Genomic DNA, 8,075 nt, shown 5'->3' on the forward strand with positions numbered 1-8,075 from the left:
TGTGTGTGTGTGTGTGTGTGTGTGTGTGTGTGTGTACTAGCTAGTATTGCAAGACAGTGCAGTGTAACAGCCTCCCCTTGTGGTTCATGCAAAACATTTTATTTTCCTCATTCTTTGTTTTTACTCACACCAAATGTCACGTTCAAAGTAGCAGTTAATTTAAGTAGACCTATGCTAAAAACCATTATATTTGACATGCAGTGTTAGGGGCCCTACTAGCTACTCCCTTTCAATGTAAATGTTGTTACTACTGTCCTAAACAAAACATTACCTATATCCAATTTAAATAGTTTGAATGTAGTACATAAAAAAAAACATGCACACGGCACAAGCCATGAAAAAATAATTTATACATTAAAAAAAACATGCACACGGCACAAGCCATGAAAAAATAATTTCTAAATGAAACATATTTTCTGGGGTATTTAACTGCATAGGGCCGCCGCGAGGTAGCTATGTGTAATATATATACTACTTCGCCTACATGAGATATGGAACACTCTTTCATGCGCTAACCAGCGCAGGCGCGGTGGCCAAGTGGTAAGGCGTCGGTCTCGTAAACCGAAGATCGCGGGTTCGAACCCCGTCCGTGCCTTTTGAGTGATTATCGATAGCATTTCTGCTCTAAAAATCTCTGTATCATTTCTATACTCGAAATATAATTTATACTAGAAAACGTAATTAGCCACAACAGTGAAATTTGTGTTGATTTTCACTTCGACTGCATTCATGACTTTTGAAACATTTTGTGGGACTACTTTAGCATCAATAGGGGGCAGCAAATGCTAAAGTTTTAAATGCGTCCATACAATCTTTCCTTCACAATTAAGAGTGAAACGTGACATATTGGCTGCAACTGCCTAAATTAGTGTGCTAAATTGCGCAATATATTCATATTTTTGGAGAGACATGGGGACTTTTGTAAGAATTTTACATTAAAACAACACAATTATTTGTTTTTGTTACATCCCATTTCATCTGCATTTTCAAACCCATTCATCATTAGCCTAACTTTTTGGCGCCCGCGGAGCCCTGTTCTGGGCACCATAAACGCACAAACCAGTGTGACGCTCCATGGATTTCTAGGAAAGCATTTCCCAGTTTCAATATTTGTATGATACTTTTAAGAAAATAAAAGTGGTCATAATTCCATTTACAGTAGGCCTAGCATATGCCAAACTTTACCCCCAATAGCTGCAGAAAACAATGTAGGACAACGCCACCTCTGACTGATACGAACCCCCTAGAATGTTTTTCTGAATTCCAACAGCCTATAATTAACAACAAAAACAAATATATTTGGATAAATGCCATATTGCTGTTTGTGAGACTGCATCACCCCCTTCACGGCCTCTCTTACCTCGTGGCGTGACCATGAAGCAATGTTTGAGGCGCTGGTATCGAGATTTTATTTAAATGCAATGAGTCAAACCCGCCAGACACTGGTGAGCTCACCACTAGGAGCACGGATACTTAAAGAAACAACAACAGATCAAATCAGACAGTCGTTCCTTCTTACCCTGCTGACTGGTCTGATATTATCAGGGTAAGTTTCAAGCGATGTTATATCCATGATACACGGAAGATGTTTTGCTTGAGAGGTCTGAGCGGCTGTCATGTCGTCTGTCTACCAGGGCTGGGAGGACAAGCAGGTGTGAGGGGAATTCTTATTGCTGTCAGTCCGATTATCTAAGAATGATAGGCCTATATTATTGAATAGCACAATGAACGATAAACTTGTCTGTGAATGTTTAGATAATGCTATTGTTTTGATATTAGGTTTGCATGATGAGTTGTATTAAATGTGCCGTTCTTTTCAAGGGGTGGGCTCTCAGAGTAGCAGACAGATTGTGTCTGAGAGTACCTGAACTCTCTAGGGACAACCAGACACTGTCTGGGACTCAACTAACGCCCAGTGAATTCACTAAATGCACAAAAGAGCTGTATATTAAAACATGTTGTATTACATTCTATACAGAGGGTTATATTGCAGCAATATCATATTAATGTGCACGTTATAATCCAGTTATTGTACAGGAAATGTCAGATTGATGCTAATCAAGAGGGTAGTTTATGAAAGGACACGTTCAAGGATTGCACAGTGATTCAAATCATGAGGATTGCATAATCAATAAGCACATCATTTGTATAAAATTCCCAGGCTACTGTAAAGCCTTTGTTCTTATGAAATCAATCTTATTGTAGGTCATGTAGGATGTAGCTAGATTAACTAATGATTATAACAGGCTGACACTGACACATTCTTAATAACAGTGAGTGAAAGTGTGTCGTCTGTTTTATAGCCAGTCAAACCCCCCTAGACCATAACCCAATGCAGTGGCGGCTCCTGAAAAAATTCTCAGGAGGGGCAATTTTTCTGATGATTTAGGTGACCTACACACATTTTAAAAAAGATATGTCCAGCAACAACATGAAGACAGGGGCAGCATATAAGTCAATACCAGAAGCATTTATTGACTGATCTGGGGAGATGGATTCCAGTTTCTGTGACAGATTATAAATAATCTCTGATGCCTTTGTTATATTAGCTTTTGGTTGAATGTACTGTCGTAGTAAATATATAATGTTATAGCTTGGTCTGACTAAAATCTTGTGCATATCCACCCTGTCCAAAGTCTCTACTTGGTCTCAGTTCTCCAGTAAACTTGTGATTATCAACAGTACACAACGGTAACAAACAATTGGGGGAACTCACGGGGCAGATAGTAAGGTCACAGTGACACAGAAAGCAGTTCAATGTCGGGGCTCGGGGGTACAGAGTCGCTCTCTTACCAGGATCGATTTTCCCTGTGACTGTCAGATCGAGGTCCGCTCCGACCAGGGTGAAGCCGGCCGGCTCCACTTCTCTGTCCGGGACTCTGTCATCCAGCCAAGTCTCCCAGCTGTATTGGATTCCGCTGCCAGCAACGTTTTCATTATTTAGTCCGTTCGTAGCGGGTATGTACACGATCAACAAGATCAGTCCAAAACCCACCACTCGAAATCCATGGTTGGCAGAATGTTTGTAAACTAAGTGTACAAATTAAAAACATAAAATAACGCCACTAAGTGTACAAATTAAAAACATAAAATAACGCCACACTGCAGGTCGCAAAGAGACGCTGCTAGCCGCTATTTGCTTAGTTACGTTCATGGTTACGTCACGTATGACGAAAGCGCGTAAGTGCAAGCCCACAGACACCCATAGAGAATGTATTGAAAGCTTTGAAATTTGAAAAAATAGATTTTACATGACAGGCTATGAGAGACTTCTGGGCGATTTTCAACCTGACTGAAATCGCCCAAAAACGGGCGGGGCCATTTGAAGCACGACTTTAGCCTGATTTGACATTTAGTGGCAGTCAGATCAGATTACAACACTGATAACTACTGTTGCCGTGATATAATTGATTAGAAAAAAAATCCCTTCCTTTTCCCGTTTGGCAGTGCGTCGCCCATATCGCCCTATTGAACAGGCCGTCCCTGACCCAATGTCAGTCATGCAATAGCCTACACACAAACTGCACTCTTTGAAAATGAGCTCAGGACAAAAGCTGAGGAGGATGTAATATTGTATCTAGAAGTAATTTTAATGTGTATGAGAATGTCAAGTGGCCTTAGTGTGATCTTAGTCACGGGATCTTGGGGGCGAGATGAGTTTGATCAGAATCCAACTGGCCCGCAAAGTCCCGCTTCTGGGACTCACCCTCTCATCTTAAAACCAATTAGCCCAACTTGATGTTTGTTTGTATGATACTGTGATTATGTTGGGACAGAATAAATAGTCAAACTAGTGGTGCCCAGTGAAGTTAAAATGTAACGCCGCAGGGAGAATGAGGGGCTTTTGGGGGCACTTGTGTTTCAGTTTCACCATCATAATGCCCCTAAAAATCCTTATTGCTCTTGCACTGATCTCCTATCATTGTGCTTATGGGGGTGTAAAAAATACATATCAGATTAAACTAAAATACATATCAGATTAAACTAAAATACATATCAGATTAAACTAAAGTACATATCAGATTAAACTAAAATACATATCAGATTAAACTAACCCAACTCTTTCTCCTCTATACATTTCACTGTACCCTTGGATTAATGTCCTAACTAGCTTTATTGTCTTGGATGTCATTACATGGGCTGATGATGATGTTGATGTTGATGATGATGATGATGTAATCATAATTTCTTATGCTTAGTTTTAGGTCAGCATATTTTTGATGATGTTGACGTGATGTTTTTGAGAATTTACTTAACTTCTATGTAGGTGTCACGACTTCCGCCGAGGCTGCCTCCCCTCCTTGTTCGGGCAGGTTTCGGCGTTCGTCGTCACCGGCTTACTAGCTACTGCCGATCCCATTCTCATCACTCCACTTGTCATGTCTTGTCTTGTCAATCACACACACCTGGTGCTCATTCCCCTAATTAGTATGTGTATAAGTGTTCCCTCTGTTCCCCTTGTCTTTGTGAGTGATTGTTTCATTGTGAGAGCAAGTAGCTCGGTTGAGCTTCCATTTGTTATTGCCAAGGTGGAATATTTTCCCTTGTGATAGTTTCGTTTTGATGCTGGGTGCGTTTTATTTATGTAAACGGTATAAACTCTGGACTTCGGTATTTTACCTCTTGCGCCTGACTCCTTCATTCACACCTTGTCACAGAAGGCCTTACTTTGTACTATTGCTGGTGCTAATGTTGATCATTAGTATTGATATATTTATATTGATGGCTGCCAACCCATGACTAATGCCCTAGCATTGTATGTACTAACTTTGCATTCAGTTTCATTGCGATTCATGTGTGTTTTTTATGTTTCTACGTCTCGTGCTCCTTGCTGCAAAACCAATTGCCCTCTGGGACAAATAAAGTTGAAACGTGGACTAATGTAGACCACATACATCTCTGTCAAAATGTTCATTTCATGCCTAAGGATAAAGAAAAGGTTATACCTGTATTTTGTTTATTGGTCATATATGCAATTAGGTCAATTAGGTTATGTTTATAAATAGTATTACATGTACTGTAGGTAAAATACTAATGATCCTTTTGTAGATTGTTATCTCACTTCTAATGATGAATAAATAATGATTGCATTGCATGAATCATAATTCAGTATGGCTTTTGGCTTTATATCAATTGTGAGAGGTTTGCGTCAATTACAACATGTAAGGAGGCAATAGAATTCTTCAAAAGATTAACGCAGGGTAGTTTTAACTTCTTAGCATTTCCCTGTAAAGAAAGAAGCCATGTCTTCTTTCAAAGCCCAGATTGTTCCATCCTAGTCCTGAGGCTAAGGCCAGAACACACTCTTTCACACATATCAGTGCTCAGAGCATGTGACACAAACACAAGCCACTGCTCAATATTTTTTTGTGTTAACATTACCAATGTATCTCCTTGGCTTGAACAAGCCCTTTGGTAGAGAGTTCACATATGTCATGCCTACAATTTGTGCTTGTCACAGATTGCCTTGAGTGCACAATTAAGTTGTTTTGCACCATGGTCCGCTCACAGCCCCTGTGTGTGTATCACTTTCCTGTTAAATTCCAGCTGACTGGGATCACTGAATGACTACACATTGTGCTAGTTATACTTTTTTTAAATGAACTATTTGCATCAGCTTTTTGAGTATTTCCAACATGAGGTATTATTATGTATACTATACAATTCCAAAACAGTTAGATCTACTTCATCTTTTTGATCAGGTACATTCAGTGATCATGTTTTTGATTATTTGCCACTTTAACCCACTTTAACCCATTGCTGAACACAGTGTTCATTCCACTAGCAGTCAGTGGAGGTAGAACTGCAAGCATTGCAAGATGCTGCATGTGCCTCTAGCATTAAGGGTTGTGTAAAAGTATCATAGTCAAACAATTTTGAATTACCCACAATCCTCTAAATTGAAGACACATGGTAAGTTGTTGCAAAAATTAAAAATTCTTAAGTTGAGAGTAAATATAATGAACATTTAGTAAATTATACACTGTATATTAAATTGAATTTACATTTTTGAATTTCATGCTTTTTGAACACAAATGAAGTAATACGGTATTACAAATATTGAAGTAAAACCCGAAACCTGAATTTGTATGTGAAAATCATATATTTTGGGGGATAATATTTACTAAGCCCCTGAATGATTTTTACAGTGTAGTGCAGTCACAGCAGCTGTGGATGTGTTATCATTAAAACCTAGCATTCATTATCCACTAATTGAAATACCAAACAGTTGGTTTAGTTCGATTACCGAAATGTTTTGTAAAGTACTGTAGATGAGGGAGAACAGTTGAAGACCAAATACATTTTGGTTCAAAGGAACAGCTTCAGTAGGCCATTTGCAATTCTGCTCGTCTTCATGAAATATGCTGCAGAGCAAGCGAGCTGAGACATGAAACAGGTGGTCAGTGGTCATTCACACCCATCAAGCTCTCTGTGTGTCCACAATTCTGTAGCTACTGCTGTCAAGAGAGCACTTCCTTCTATGTGGGATATACTGTGAGCGAGCAGAATAGATATTTATCTCTCTTCACCTTTACCTTGTAACTGATGACAGAATCAGAATGATTTTGACAGAATGGATCATGAAACAAAAGTATTTGTGATTTCATGGTTGTATTTGCATTCATAGTAGAATATCAGTGGAGGAGAACCCTCTATAACTAAGCCCATCTGTCATGCGTCAGTGTGTAGTGGCAGGACGGAGTCAGGCACAGGACACAGAACTTAGTCAACAACGTACTTTACTTGTCACAAGTAAATAAACATATCTTCCACGCAGGGAAGAAAATACAGACTCACATGTCAATGACAACAAAACAACAAACAATCACGCACAACACCATGAGGGAACCAGAGGGTAAAATAGAGAAACAAATTATTGTAATTGGAACCAGGTGTGTGCAATATAGACAAAACAAATAGAACACAGAAACATAGATCGGTGGCAGCTAGTACTCCGGTGACGACGAACGCCGAAGCCTGCCCAAGCAAGGAGGAGGAGCAGCCCCGACACCGGCCTCGGGGACGGCCAGGAGGACGCGGAGCAGGGCGAGTCAGATGACAACGGTGGAAATCCCTCAACAGGGAGGGATCGAGGATGTCCCTCCTAGGAACCCAGCACCGTTCCTTCTGACCGTACCCCTCCCACTCCATGAGATACTGCAGGCCCCCCACCCGACGCCTCGAATCCAGGATGGAACGGACAGAGTACGCCGGTGGCCCCTCAATGTCCAGTGGGGGCGGAGGGACCTTTCGCACCTCAAACTCCTGGAGCGGACCAGCTACCACCGGCCTGAGGAGAGACACATGGAACGAGGGGTTAATACGGTAATCAGGAGGGAGCTGTAACCTATAACAAACCTCGTTCAATCTCCTCAGGACTTTAAATGGCCCCACAAACCGCCGACCCAGCTTCCGGCAGGGCAGGCGAAGGGGCAGGTTTCGGGTCGAGAGTCAGACCCGGTCCCCCGGTGCATACACCGGGGCCTCACTGCGGTGGCGGTCGGTGCTCGCCTTCTGTCGCCTGATCGCCAGTTGCAGGCATACATGGGCAGTGTTCCAGGTCTCCTCCGAGCGCCGAAATCATTCATCCACCGCAGGTGCCTCGATCTGGCTCTGATGCCATGGTGCCAGGACCGGCTGATAACCTAGTACACACTGGAATGGAGACAGGTTAGTGGAGGAGAGGCGGAGGGAGTTTCGGGCCATCTCTGCCCAGGGGATGTAAACCGACCAATCCCCCGGCCGGTCCTGGCAATAGGACCTCAGAAACCTACCCACATCCTGGTTTACTCTCTCCACCTGCCCATTACTCTCGGGGTGAGAGACCCCAGATGGTCCATGAACGCCCTCCAGACCCTTGATGTGAACTGGGGACCCCGATCAGACACTATATCCTCAGGTACCCCGTAGTGCCGGAAGACGTGAGTAAACAGGGCCTCCGCAGTCTGTAGGGCCGTAGGGAGACCGGGCAAAGGAATGAGACGGCAGGACTACAACAACTAAAATCGTGGTATTCCCTTGTGACGGGGGGAGGTCCATAACGAAATCCACCGATAGGTGTGACCACGGCCATT

At 42.2% G+C, this 8,075-nt stretch overlaps 1 non-coding gene across 1 annotated transcript; it reads left to right on the plus strand.

The window, feature by feature from the left end:
* Positions 1-523: 523 nt before the first annotated feature.
* On the plus strand, positions 524-595 carry trnat-cgu. The gene has a single exon. It is a non-coding gene; the product is annotated as a tRNA-Thr (tRNA).
* Positions 596-8,075: the final 7,480 nt, after the last annotated feature.

Source organism: Coregonus clupeaformis, chromosome 7 (assembly GCF_020615455.1).
Source record: "Coregonus clupeaformis isolate EN_2021a chromosome 7, ASM2061545v1, whole genome shotgun sequence".
In the NCBI taxonomy this organism is placed as follows: domain Eukaryota; kingdom Metazoa; phylum Chordata; class Actinopteri; order Salmoniformes; family Salmonidae; genus Coregonus; species Coregonus clupeaformis.